Raw genomic sequence first — 14,567 nt, 5'->3', positions numbered from 1 at the left:
TTTTGGCAGAAATATTCCTTTCAGTTAGAAGGAAAACATCTCTTATGGCATTTTAGTTCAGTTCTGTCAGTTTTATCATCATGGTGACAGTAAAAAGAAAAATATATCAAAAGCTGTCAGAACTTTGGAAATTATTACTGTCCCATTCAATGCTAAAATTCAATGGAGTCTTGAGTATTGTTTTTCTAAGGGAATCTATTTACTAATAATAAGGAGAACAAAGTGCTTAAGAAGAAATACAAAACATATAAGAATAAAACTCAAATTGCTTTTTCAAATTTTGTTTTACATGTAGGAATCAAAGAAGGGAACGACCAGCCTACCAATGGTTAAAAGTAATACCCTTTCTCGTGATCCTCCACTATGTATAGTTTGACAAGATTATTTGATGATATCTTCAGAAGTTTCACAAGATTATTTGATGATATCTTCAGAAGTTTGATAAGATTATATGATGATATCTTCACAAGTTTCTATTTTAAAAATGGTACATATACAAATATTGATTTACTGACTCGTAAATAGGCTTTAAAAGACAGAAGAAGGACAGAGATAAATGACAAGGGTGACAACATGTGGAGGCTGGGGGTTAAGATGATAATCTAGGAGATGCGGGTGCAACAAAACAAATAAAGCCACAAACAAGAAAGCACAGCCAGCACTCCCAGCGTGTTCTGATTATATTGGGGTCATGAACTATGATAGACCACATAACTGAGGTCCAAGACTGTCCTCTGTAGCAAAGCATACCCTGGAGGTTGAACTGACACAAGGAAGGAAGGAAGGGAGGGAGGAAGGGAGGAGGGGAGGAAGAGAGGAATGGAAGGAGGGAGAGGGAGACAAGGAGGAAGGAAACTAGACAGAAATGATCAGAAGTAGGTAAGAGGAGAAGTGGGCAATAGGAAGCAAAACCAGGGGCAAGTGGGCCCTTCGGATCCATAGCCTCTATTCTGATCTCAAACCCTAGCCTGTTACCTTATTTGTGAGAGCAGACAAGTGGCTGTGACAAAACGTAGCCTAATTTTCTACGTTGTGGAAATGATTTGTCTTGTTTTAAGGTATCAATCTTCTATACCCAGTTAAGCTTATTTACCAAAGATTAGGACAGAACAAAATGAGATAAAAATAAACACAAATGTCCTCCTGTCCCTCTATCTTCTCTTATCCATTCATCTAGCCACTTCCTCCCTCATTTATTTTTTCTCTCATGGAACAATCTTGATGGCCTCTATACCTTGTGGGTTTGACTGGCCTAAGAAATTTCCACATATAATTTGGCTTCTATGCAGAGGAAATGAAATAATTATTAGATCTCCATAAAATAATAACTAAAGGCATTAAAAATTATAAAACCACAATCTGTATTAATCACTGGATCTAAGAAAGGTCCAGTTGAAAACCATATGAAATATAAGATTTTCTCAATATTTCAGAGAAATGCCTATTTAAAATTACAGTTTGCAGATTACAACCACTATCTCTGCTCTAAAATTTTAATATCTTAAAAACACGAGCACCTTCAAAGTTGCCTATATTTTTATATTTGTAACTTAATATAAATCCACTGTAAAACTTAATTAACATTTCAAAACCATACTCAATGATCCCTTTTTCCCTTCCTCTTTCTGTGTAACTATAAATCGACTGCTCCATCCATTCAGCCATCCATCATTCATCCCTCCATTCATGTATCTATCCATCTGTATATCGATAATCTATCATGCCCAATTACTTGACAGAATTTTTCAGCAATTTTATTATTAAAACTTTACTGATTGTTTTCTCATAAGCATACTACTCATACAGTTCAACATTACTGAAAAAACTATGGGCTGTTATGAGTTGTTCTGCCTTATTTACAACACACTAGGATATTAATATAAACTTAGCTATTTGCTCCAAGTATATATTATGACTAATTATTTGGAAAAATAATATTTCACTTTAGACCCCACTTGTAATTCAGAATTTCATGTTCACAAAATACCCATGATATTGCCTTGTGACAAACCCTTAAAATACTTTCTTAACATTCCTGTATGTTTCTACATGAAATTTTACTGTGAAGAGAGCCAAAATTCAACAAAAATCTCAAAAACAAATATGCTGCCATGATGTTATTGAGATACAAAGTTAAAGTCTGAATTCCAGTAACAAAAAAATGCTTATTGGAAAATGTTTTCATGCATTTTATCTGAGCACACCCAACTTTCACCTCCAATTCAAGCAGTTTCGTTTACAGGTGTGCAGAATTCATTAAAATAAGCAAAACATATGTTTATTATCAAAAAATTGAAGACACAGTTTTTCAGTACAATTAATTATCTAATCCTCCAGTGATGACTTTCAGGATGACACTTCCATCTGGTGGTCCAAAGCTACATGACAAATTCTGTCATCAACAAAAGCAGAATAAAGTACACTCTCTTTATTTTAAATTTGGTAATACTCTGATACAAATAGATATAATTTATAGTCTGTAGAATGTTAAAAATGTTATATTTTAATGGCAAGATATAACTATATCATCTTTAAATAATAATGATGCCATGAAATGTAAGCCATAAAATGCATTTAAAAATAGATTAAGTGGAATTTTCTCCTACTATTGATTTTGAGGATTAGACTAACACCCGCCTTGTAGTTATCAGGAATGCTACAGATTTTGCTACCTGTATCTTATGTTTTAAGCATGTGACTTGATTTGTGTTCTATTAGACTCCATAGAAGACTGCATTATTATATTAAATATATACACATATATATATTTCAACTACTGCATAGGTTTTCATTTAAATTAAACACATAGGTTTTCATTTAAATTGTTCATTTAAAGATAGGCTTTGTGGTTTTATGGCACTATTTCAACTATGACTTTCATTGTCACTCATCTCAAATAATTTTAGCCAATATTTCCTTAAATTATTTGTTTTCATTTGTTATCATACCTGCTATTAATTAGATAATCATGGGTTACCAAGTTTTATTATTTTGAAAAAAATCCTTCTGGAAATTTTTCAGATAGTGTAATAGGAAGGCAGGGGGCAAGAAGAATGTTTAACAGTCATTCATATCTTAGCATGAATTAGTTTAATTGAGTTCATGGGTAGTGTTAGTATGGAACTAGATAGACATTAACTCATATTCTAGCAGGGCTGGTAATAATGAGTTAACATTTATTGACTGCCTATAGAGTTCCAGGCACTGTGTTAAAGCCTAGACATACAAATATTACCTCCTGTAGTCGTCACCTTCATGTTAATGAGACTAAATTAGATCTGGGTGAAGGTAGAAGAGAGGATGATATGGGACTGGATGTTGTTACTATGGGCCATCTAGTGAGCCATACATATGAGGACTCAAGCTTTTCTCTGCTACTGTTTGCCCCTGTGACCCAGGAAATGTACATACTGCCGTAGAAGTTTGGCATCTGCATTGGTAAAATGGGAAAATGAAAATATCTGTCCTGCAGAGTTTCAGGGAGGATTAAACAAACATATAATGGGTGCTTAATCATGGTAGGTATTATTACTTGAATGTAGATAAGGACAGGTTGACGGCAAAGATGTCTATTTAAATCTGATAAATGCAATTAAAATGTTTATGAACAAATTGGCAGTATAAGAAAAAACCTAACAATTTTATTTCTTGTTGTAGCCAGTGAATATGTTTTCAAGTAAGAAAAATATATGATTTAAGTTATATCTATTACAAGTAAGTTTATCCATCTAACAATCTAAAGTATGATTATTCATTTTATTTCTTGTTTTCAGTAGAATCCATCTCTCCTTTTATTATTAGCCAAGCTCATCTGGCTCTTGATAGATATAATCTCCTAACGTGATGTAGAACAACACGAATTACCTACAAGAAGGTAGTGCTTTCTTATTAGCAATACTTGTTTATGTTAATAGTGTGGATTACCTTTTATTGTCTAAACCAACAAAAACAGCTTTTTAAAAATCACAGTTTGTTACACTGATTGTTGAAATTAAGAAAATGCTGCTTTCATCAAGATATTTTGCCCATATTATGGAAAACAATAATAAAAATCTCTCCTTTCCTTCACATTGCTATGTAAGGAATCAAATTATTGTTAACATCTCTAACAATGATGAGCAGACAAAGCATGTATGTAATGATTGTGTAACTTTCAGAAGTCAAAAAAGTTATTAGAACATTTAAAAAATGTCCTTCTTGACGCTAAGTACGACTGTTTTGGAGGGAAAGACAAGAATGATACGACGTGGAACTGATAATTTTGAATATTAATGTTTGCACCACAATTGAGTTAAAATAGTTAAAAGGTAGCCCCACTCCCAACCCCCAATGTGTCTGTGGTCTTCTAGGTAAGAGACAATAATGGTAATAAATTTGCTTAGTGGAAATGTTTTAAAAATACATTTTAGGATAAATTTTCACAAAAATCATTTTGAAAAAAGCCACAGAATTTTAAAAAAATGTTTAAGAACACTATTAATGTTGAAATACATGGCTATTAAGACAGCAAATTTTTTTTTTCTTTTTTTCTTTTTTTTTTTTTTTGAGATGGAGTTTTACTCTTTTTGCCCCGGCTGGAGTGCAATGGCGCGATCTCGGCTCACTGCAACCTCTGCCTCTCAGGTTTAAATTCAAGTGATTCTCCTGCCTCAGCCTTCTGAGTAGCTGGGATTACAGGCATGGGCCACCATGCCCAACTAATTTTGTGTTTTTAGTACAGACGGGGCTTCTCCATGTTTGTCAGGCTGGTCTCAAACTCCCGACCTCAGGTGATCTGCTTGCCTCGGTCTCCCAAAGTGCGGGATTACTGGCATGAGCCACAGCGCCCAGTCTAGCAAACCATTCTTAATGTAAGACGAAACCTTGTTTTTCTCAGTGTAGTATGTTAGTGTGTCTATAGCGAATATCTGGCTAGAAGACTGTCAGAATGCCATATAATATAATGTTTAGTCACAATTCTTTGAGAGAACTATTTCATTAATTTTAATTCTGCTATTCTAAATACAACTATTTGATATAAACTTTTAAAGAGTTGGAAAGGAGTTATCTGACATTAAGTAAAAGTTAACAGTTTTGAGAATGTTATTGCATAGAAAAATATGAATTTCTAACTCTACTAAGCTTTTGGAAAATTCAAAAATATGCCTTTCAAAGACGGCACTAGATTTAAATTTAAATTTAATTCATAAAATACTTTATTTATGTGTGTTAATGTTAAATTTCAATAGTATTCTACACTAGCATAGTGCCTTACACACAGTAGACACTGTAAATATTTAAATGTAATTCAGTTATTTTTCCTCAGTGATCTGTTGCTTTGCAAATACCTTGAATAGCTTGCAATTTGTCTCTTTTGTTAATTATATAATTGTAATCCATAAAATAAGTTGAAATTTTCTACACATTTATTGGACTAGAGTTTTTGCTCACTTTGTCATTTAGTATCCACTTTGACATAAATAGGAATTCTGCTTACTTAGGAGATGGCTTGTCATAAAAAGGGAAGGAAAATCTGACCTACCGTGCTAAAATAAAGGATAAATTCCACTGAATGTATTCCTAAATAAATTATTCATTTCAGGATGATACTATGTATTTTCATTCTAAAATGTTTTATCTAATCCTCAATTCTGAGGTCCTTCAAAATCTGTCTTGATAATGTTTATTCATATATTCATTTATATGTATGTATATAATATGGAAGACAAAATTTATATTACCATGAAATTTAAATCTAAGAAATTATGCCTTACAAAGTGATTAGAATTTTTGAGACAAGTAGGAAGTTCTAATTTCCTGGATAATAGCTGACTTATTCTTAGAAGGAAAATAAAGCAATATATATTTGCACCCCATCTAATATAGAATTATGGCCTCATTTTCTATTTTTCCATGTTTTCTCCATCAAAACAAAAAGCACTCCTATATAAATCCTGGAGGGTGGATCTCAGTGGTTTCTAGCATGTGCTGCATATTATAAGGCATAAAACATAAGCTTTTATCTGAAATCTGAATCTCCTGCTTAGTAGCTATGTGACCCTGGATGATTTCTTAACCATCCTGTAGGATGGGGATAATAATATCTAACTCACAGTTTTGTGGTTAATATTAAATACAATAATTCATGAAAGGTATTTAACACAGTGCCTGGCATGTAAATGGTAACTCATTATTTTTATTTGTCAATGACTCTAAAGGAAAAAGTTTAAAAAGATCAGATGCAGAAAATCAAAACACAGAAACAAAACCCTTAAAATACCGCCAGCTCAAAGAAGAGTGTCCACTTAACATATTTGAAACAAATTTTTTTTTTGTCAAAAAATCTAAATACTTGACTTGTTAGAACTGCAAATATATGTTAGATATGCTCTCAGATGTATTTTAGTCTTACTGATATGTATTATTTCAAAAATATTATTTCCATAACAATTCTATTTTTCAATTAAAGTAATTTTAACAGTTAATATAAATGTACCCATATTAAAGACATGCATATATTATGCAGAAATAAACAAATACACACATATCTTCCCACTATTTGGGAACCTGAGAAAAAGACCTGAAGAAAACAGAAAAAATGATGTTTGCCACACTTGTGCTGTTAGTGAGTACAGGTATGAAAACAAGGAAAATGCTGCTGTGGCTGAAGTCATCAGGACAAAATATCTATATGTCTTTTTCCTTCAAATCTATATACATACATTTATACTTTCATTTATGATACACACCTATGTATATTTATACATGTCTACACATCAGAACTCCTTTTTAAAATTAAATGTACTTTAAGAGCAAGATCATTTCCATTTTCTAATGCTCAGGTATACTAGCATTCATATTCAATGCTTCATCTTAAATGAAATAAGGAAAATATATAAGCAAAGTATGATTCATGAGCAATTGGTTACTTAAACACATAATCTAAAAATAAATACAAGTATGGCTGGAGTTTTGTTGTTGTGTTTTGTATCCCTACAAGTAATCCTTTTAAATATTTTTTTCTTTAGAAAAAAATGAAAGCAGTTGATAAATGAAAATAATAAGACTATCATTTATTTGCCAGCTAGAGTCAGTGGGTGAAAGAATATACTTTTGACATTTAAGATTATTATAAAAAGAGAGGTGCGGTTAGAAGCTGAACATTTCCCTTTCAAAACAGAAATTACTATACACCTAAAAATCTAATATCAGAGAAAAGCCAAACCAAAACAACAACAACGACATCTTGCACAATTAAAGTATATGTCAGAATTTTTTTCAAAAAAAACATACTTGAAATAAGTTTATCTTCCTTCTCTACTTCTGTTTTAACTTTGAGAACACAGAAAAAGCAAGGGCAAATATTAGATTTGACATCTATTTACCAAACAATTGGATTTTTACTAAAATAAACATATTTGAATAATGCAAGCTAAATTAAAATACCTAAAACGTATCAGGTTATAACAATATAAGTAATTAAACAATGAAATGAATTTTTAAAAATTCAGGTTACTGTCATTTACAGCTAAGACCGCTAACAAGTTGTATAGGAACAAGTGCACTTTCAACAGTTTTGATACATTTAGAAAACAAATGCTGACATCTGATAAGTGGTTTTCAAAATCTGTTTTGTTTGTTCATTCTTTTAAAATATATGACTGCAGAATTACTATAAAAACATACATTCTCCATAAAAACGTGCAAAACCAGGAACATTTAAATTAATACTAATGAGATAAACTATCTGCCTATTTCTGTTCACAACAGCTGCACATATTTTACATGGCTCAATTAAAGTTTATTCAGACTAGATAATTGATCCAATGTGGAGAGTGATGTCAGCATTAGATATTTTATAAAATAAAATTTAAAATGAAACAAAAATTATTCTGGGAATATTTTCTTGAGGAATAAAAAGAGCAATCCAAAAACATCTAAATAATTAGAAAATACACCTAACTTTTCATAATATAAGTGATGTTTTTCTCAATTAGGAAATATTATACATCTATTTATTTATATTCTTTCCATTTTCAGGTTTTAAGAATGACTCATTTCTTAAGTCATTTAAGAATGACTAATTTACTTTTAATCCCCATCTGTTAGCATATTTAACTTTGTACAGGTTACTTCATGTAGTTTTCAAACTCAAATTTGCTGTTTTGCCAAAAACAGATGTATTTAGTCCCTTGCGACAGAACTGAACTGGAGTGTGGATTTATTGAAAGCGAAATCTACAAAGCAAATATAGACAGGTGAGAGATGACATGCACAAATATATAAAGAACATTATACATATGTATCTCACCGATGAGGTAAATTCAGAACATTGCAGTTTGTTTTACATGAACAATTTACATTTTACATATAAAATCTGAGATTTTTCTACATTACGAATATATAATAGAAAATATGTAATAGAATTATGTTGAATTTTTTAGCCACAATATCTGAAATATAGCAATAAAGCTGAAGAAATAATTTGAAATATGGAGATTTTGATTTATTGTATATTGTTATTAATTTAATCTTATTCTAAGGGCAAATGATGAAAAAGATAAATCCATATGTGTGTGTCTGTGTGTGTGTGTGGGTGTGTATGTGTGAGAGTGAGAGGAGTTTGGTATGGAGTTAATTCATTATGAATTGTACGTGTTTTCTGCGATAGCCTAGAAACTCCACTACCACACCAGAAAGAGGACATAGAAAGAATTTGCAACAATCTTTAATTTAAGGAGTCAGTAATCTACTTAACTTAGCTGCCAAAAGCTGAATGCCTCTTTGGTTTTCCTGGACAGGATCCTACTATTCTTTCCTTATCATCTTTCATTTTGATCCACTGAGGGTTTTTGCTGGTTAGAGTGTACATCTCCCTGGGATGTGCCCCTCACTGCCAGTGCACAGGCCAGCCACTGACAATTGTCAGCCTATGTGACATATGAATAGAACTTGAGCCACATCTCTCTCCATACTCCTCCTTTCTTTCTGGCTATGCATCAAGTTTCTGAGCTTGCAATTGCAGGGGTGCTAATCCACAGAACTGAGTGAAACTCCTTTGTCAACCTCAGATGCCTTGGCAACTACAAAGAGGAGTCACCAACATTTTTCATATTGTTTCCTAAAAAAAAAAAAAAAAAAAAAAGACAAGAATAAAATGGAAATAATATAAGGCTATCTCCTGAAAAAAAAAAAGTGCAAGTCAAAGGGGGTGTGCAGATACACTCTCAACAATATGTTAAATTTTACTCTTATAGTAAATTTTCAAAGCATTGTTAAACATGCACTAAAATCACTCAGATTTTTTGCATGCTTAATAATTCCTAACTAAACAGTTCTAAAAAATGACACATATATTTTTCTTTCATGAAGTTCTAATTTCAAAAAAAAAAAAAAAAAACTGAGGAAAATGTGTCATGCTTTTTAAATTATAAAGAAGAAATCATAATATATGAGATAACTATAACAAAAAGAAAACCACTTTGTATCTAATGCTAAGTGCATTTCTAGATCAGGTGTGCAAAAGGCTAACTTAATTAGCACAGTATAAATTAAAGAGAAAGAGTTAAAAATAAGAACAGATATTTTTGGCCATGTTTTTATGTAAAGGAAGAAAAACATGTAGTTCAGATCATCCTGTCTCTAAAGGATTATTATAATACCATCTTTGTCATTGTCCTTTGCTGCAAACATAGTCTACATTTAATCTACACCAAAATTAATTTTATCCCATATGTATTCATAGAGCATTATTGCCACACAAAATTTAATTTTGATAGAAATAATGAAAGGTATGTTTCACTATGCATATATCTATGAATATACACCTATATGTACACACATGTAGTTCATTATTCTTGACTGTGAGGGCTTATGACTATTGACGTTGTCAATTTTTATCTCATTACTCATCACTGCTTACTGTGGGTGCTAATAGTATATTTCCATGGGGTTTGTGTGTGCTGTAATGTAAATTCTGACATTGCCAGTGTCAGTCACTAATCTACCTCATTCAGTTTATGTCAAGATGATACATCACAATGCTCAACAACCGTCATCTCAGCTTTAAATAGATCTACATTTTCTCAACTTTACAATTAATTTTTTTGTTTATAATCTAGGTTACTTTTTAAAAAAATATGAATAACTCATTCTAATATATTCAAAGCAATTGCTGATTTAAAATATTGCCTCTGAAAATTAAGCAAAAAGAATAATAGTTCTAAATTAATAATAAAATAACATTATAGAAAGAACATTGATTAAAATTTGCATTTTAAAAAATTTGTATCAGTTACATAGACTTCTAAATTTTACTTTAAGTGCATTTTAAAAGGATCATTTTTCAATGTTTAAAAATATGTAAGTTAATTATGGTGTCACTATTTCAACTCAAACCTTTCCAGAGTTACACCGCCGGAGTGTTTGGACATACTTTTGACTTTCTGCCATGCATTTTTCCTGCTGTTTTTTATGTATTTTTTCTCTGTGCTCTCCTTTCATCTCCATTGTTAACATTTTTTTATTTTTCATTATCTTTTCTATACCTTTTTCTTGTGCCTCTTCCTATGGCCTTTTTTTTTTCTGTATTTTATTCTCCTGAGTTGTATTTTCAATTGGCCTTACAATGAAAATTATTTTAAATTGATTCAATTAAGTCATTTGCCTCTTTTTCTTCTTCAGCCTAGAAAATGGAGACTCCTACACTAGAATGGTTTTGAGAAGGGTTTTGAGAAGCATGTCAGAAAGTCTTCTCTCTCCCTTTGCTTTGTCTAGATATAAACATCTCTGTATCCTTTTAAATTTCATTCTTCTGACTTACTCAACCTTTCATATTGTTCTTTTTATTCCTATTATTCCAAACATTATAATTATCTCCTATATCTATCGAAACATTTTCAAAGGTCACTGAATTCCAATTTAAAAAATTATTCTGAATACGCATTATGGCAATTCCATGAAATTAAAACAAAAATTTAGAAAAATACTTGAATAGCAAAATGACTGAACTGTTTTGATAACTATATTTATTGTGATATTTCACTATTTGAAAATAAGCTATTTTGAATAAGATGAAAGCAATTGCTAAAATTAGTTAAGACATCCACAGAAAAAGGTAACTGACCTTACTTTTGGAAGACCGTCTAAACTACTTTCAGTTGACCCTTCAACAACATGAGTTTGAACTGCGTGGGTTCACTTACGTGTTATTTTTCAAGCAAATTGATCAGGATAAGAAACCTGTGTGTATATATGGAGGGCCGACTTTTACTATCTGTGAGTTCCACAGGGTGGACTGCAGGACTTGAGGATGCCGGGATTTGGGCATACTCAGGGGTCCTGGAACCAATCCCCGCATATACCGAGGGACAACTTTATACAAGAAGCTATGTGAAGATGCTGAGGTCACCAGCACAATATGAGGGCAGTTTCTAAACAGCCGGCTACAGAGGAAGAATATTCTAATCTTTCATCTCCAAAGGAAATTTATAAAAATGTTCTCCTAAAATGAGTACACTAATAATATACTCAATTACACTGAGTCTCAAAAATAGAAAAAAAAAAAATTGAAACGGGATCTCTCTCTGTTACACAGACTGGAGTGCTGTGGCGCGATCTCGGCTCACTGCAACCTCTGCCTCCCGGGTTCCCGCTATTCTCCTGCCTCAGTCTCCAGGGTAGCTGGGATCACAGGCACGTGCCACCACGCCGGGCTAATTTTTGTAATATACTCAATTTTCAAATTCATGCTTAGTATAATTGTGGGTATATATGCAAACACCTACATACAAAAGCCTTCTTAACTTCTTTTTGTCGCTAGTCTTCTCCACTACAGAAACGCATCTTCCCAGCATGTAGCTTGAGTTACATCACTCATATACAGTACTCCTAAACCTTCAACAGTTCCCTCCATGCCTGTCAACTACAATTCATTTAAAAAATACGTTCCAGCCGGGCGTGGTGGCGCGTGCCTGTAATCCCAGCTACTCGGGAGGCTGACACACGAGAATCGCTTGAACCTGGGAGGCGGAGGTTGCAATGAGCTGAGATCGTGTCACTGCACTCCAGCCTGGACAACAGAACAATACCCTGTCCCCCATCCCCCCAAAAATGCCTTCCATAATCTATTTTTCTTAGCTAATACACCAGGGGAGTCAGGTACATACCCCTTGACTCCCGCAAAACAGAACTTCGGTTCTTTGCCATTGTCCCTACTCGGTCCACCGCTTTACATGTTTGTTCTTCTTTCAACTTGGGTGTGTCCAAACTCAGTCTCTCCATAAAGAATCAACTTCTTTAAAACTTGGATTTCAACCAAGTAGAAGTAATATTTTCTTCCTCTGAACTTTAATAACACATTTATTGTGCAATTTTTCTATTTGTGTGTGTGTGTGTGTGTTTTTTTTTTTTGGTACATTTAATTTTCACTCAGAGTCTAGATGACACTCTCAGTTGCCTAAGTAAAAAGAGCCTCTTACCCGATTGATCCCAGTATTCATTTAGTTTCATTCTTCTGCATATGGATATCCAGTTTACTCAGCATCATTTATTGAAGACAGCATATTTTTCCTACTGAGTGTTCCTGGTGCCCTTGTCAAAAATAAGTATCACTAACTATAGGTACATTTATTAATTTCTGGATTCTGTATTTTGTTCTATCGGTCTATGCGTCTATTTTTACAACAGTGCCATGATGTTTTGGTTTCTTCACCTTTATAGTATATTTTGAAGTCTGGTAGTGTGATATCTCCAGCTTCATTCTTTTTGTTTAGAATTGCTTTGGCTATTTGGGATCTTTTGTAGTTCCATACACATTTAGTTTTCTGTTTTTTTCTATTTCTCTAAAGAATGTCATTGGTGTTTTAATAGGGATTGCATTCCATCTGTAGACTGCTTTGGGCAGTATGGTCATTTTAACAAAATTCTTCTGATCCAGGATCATGGGATGTCTTTTCATTTGTTTGTATCCTCTTCAATTTCTTTTATGCATTTGTTGTAGTGTTTCTTGTAGAGGTCTTTCACATTCTTGGTCAAATTTATTTCTAGGTATTTTATCTCCTTTGTAGCTGTTATAAATGTGATTGCCTTCTTGGCTATTTTTTCTTTCAGGTAGCTTGTTGTTTGTCCCTGCAGACTTTTAATACAGGAACTGATTTGTTGCCTTAGTCCTGCTGGTGGTACAAAGTCTGGGATATTTGTAGGATAAACAAAACCGTATTAGGTGTGAGGTGCAGTACTGAGAGAAAATAAACAAAGTCTTTTTTTTTTTTTTTTTTTTCCAAGGCATGGTTAGGTGTAAAAAAGACTTCGGGTGGGGCAGAGTTGGGGGATTAGATACTTCAGTGCTCTTGCCACTCTCTGTAGTATAATGATGGATTCTGAGGAATGGCACTTCTGGCTTTTCTAATGTTGGTTTACCATCCTGATTCTTATTTCCTATATGTTGATCTGAGTGCTTCTTTTCCGCTTTGGTTTTACCTTTATCAAACCTGACCCTACTTACCTGATGAGATCTGACTATTCAATTGGTACAAAAAAGTCCAGATACTACTGTTGTCCATATTTATAGTCAGACCATGTTCTCTTTTTCCACAAGCAGCGCAAAGCTCATAGATTGGCGCAACCCTTTGCCTTGTATTCCACATCACAAACTCCCCACCTTTCCCACATTACAAAGACTTTCTTTTCTTTTGGAATAGAGACAATTTGATGGCATGCTTTTCCCTTGCCCCAGCACTTTTAGAACTATGTTTTAAGCCTAGCAGAATTCACATTTTAACTACAATAATTGTGTGCGCACAAATTATGTTGCTGTGGATGGAGTTATACTATGGTCATAATTTGTCCTGAAAAGTATCAAATTAATTAGAACTTTCCCTGTTTATCTGGATTGTTAGCTAATGTTTCTATAATAGCTTTAATTGATGCTTTCCCCATATATGTTATGTTTTTGGTTCTTTAGTTCTAAGCATGAGGAAGGAATCATGTCCCCTTTCCTCTATCACCTCTTCCATAAGGAACACTTAAGGAACCTGCAATGTGATCACTACCTCCTGGATCTCCCTTTTTTGTTATGTTTTAATACAGGCATTACCAAAAAAAAAAAAAAAAAAAAAAAAAAAAAGGCATCTAAGTAACAATTATGTCTATCTCCACTTTATGAATGCAAAATGTGAGACATGGGACTGAGGACCATTTATGGAATTGGTTAAACAATTTTGAAAAAAGCTTCTTAGATGGAGACACAGAAAACAGCATAACTTTATTTCAATTGCCATTTTATATACATGGAGAGACTGACATTCAAATAGGCACTTCTGTTTCACTGATTCAAATGTGCCAGGTTGTAATCATGGACAAAGCTACTACATGGTTCTTTGTCCTTTTATTTTTTATTTTTTTGACAAAAATTGCAAGAAAAATGCCTTACTGTTAAGGGTAGCTTATAATGTAAGAAAATACCTTTTTAAAAAGGAATTGCCAATAAAATTTTTTAAGAATAAGGGACAACAGAATTTGTGTAGTGGATATTGAAATAGTAATGTAAACTAAAAATAAATTTTCTTTTTAAAATGCCTTCTGGGACT

Source organism: Piliocolobus tephrosceles, chromosome 8 (assembly GCF_002776525.5).
Source record: "Piliocolobus tephrosceles isolate RC106 chromosome 8, ASM277652v3, whole genome shotgun sequence".
Classification (NCBI taxonomy): Eukaryota; Metazoa; Chordata; class Mammalia; order Primates; family Cercopithecidae; genus Piliocolobus; species Piliocolobus tephrosceles.
This window is presented reverse-complemented; position numbering follows the sequence as displayed.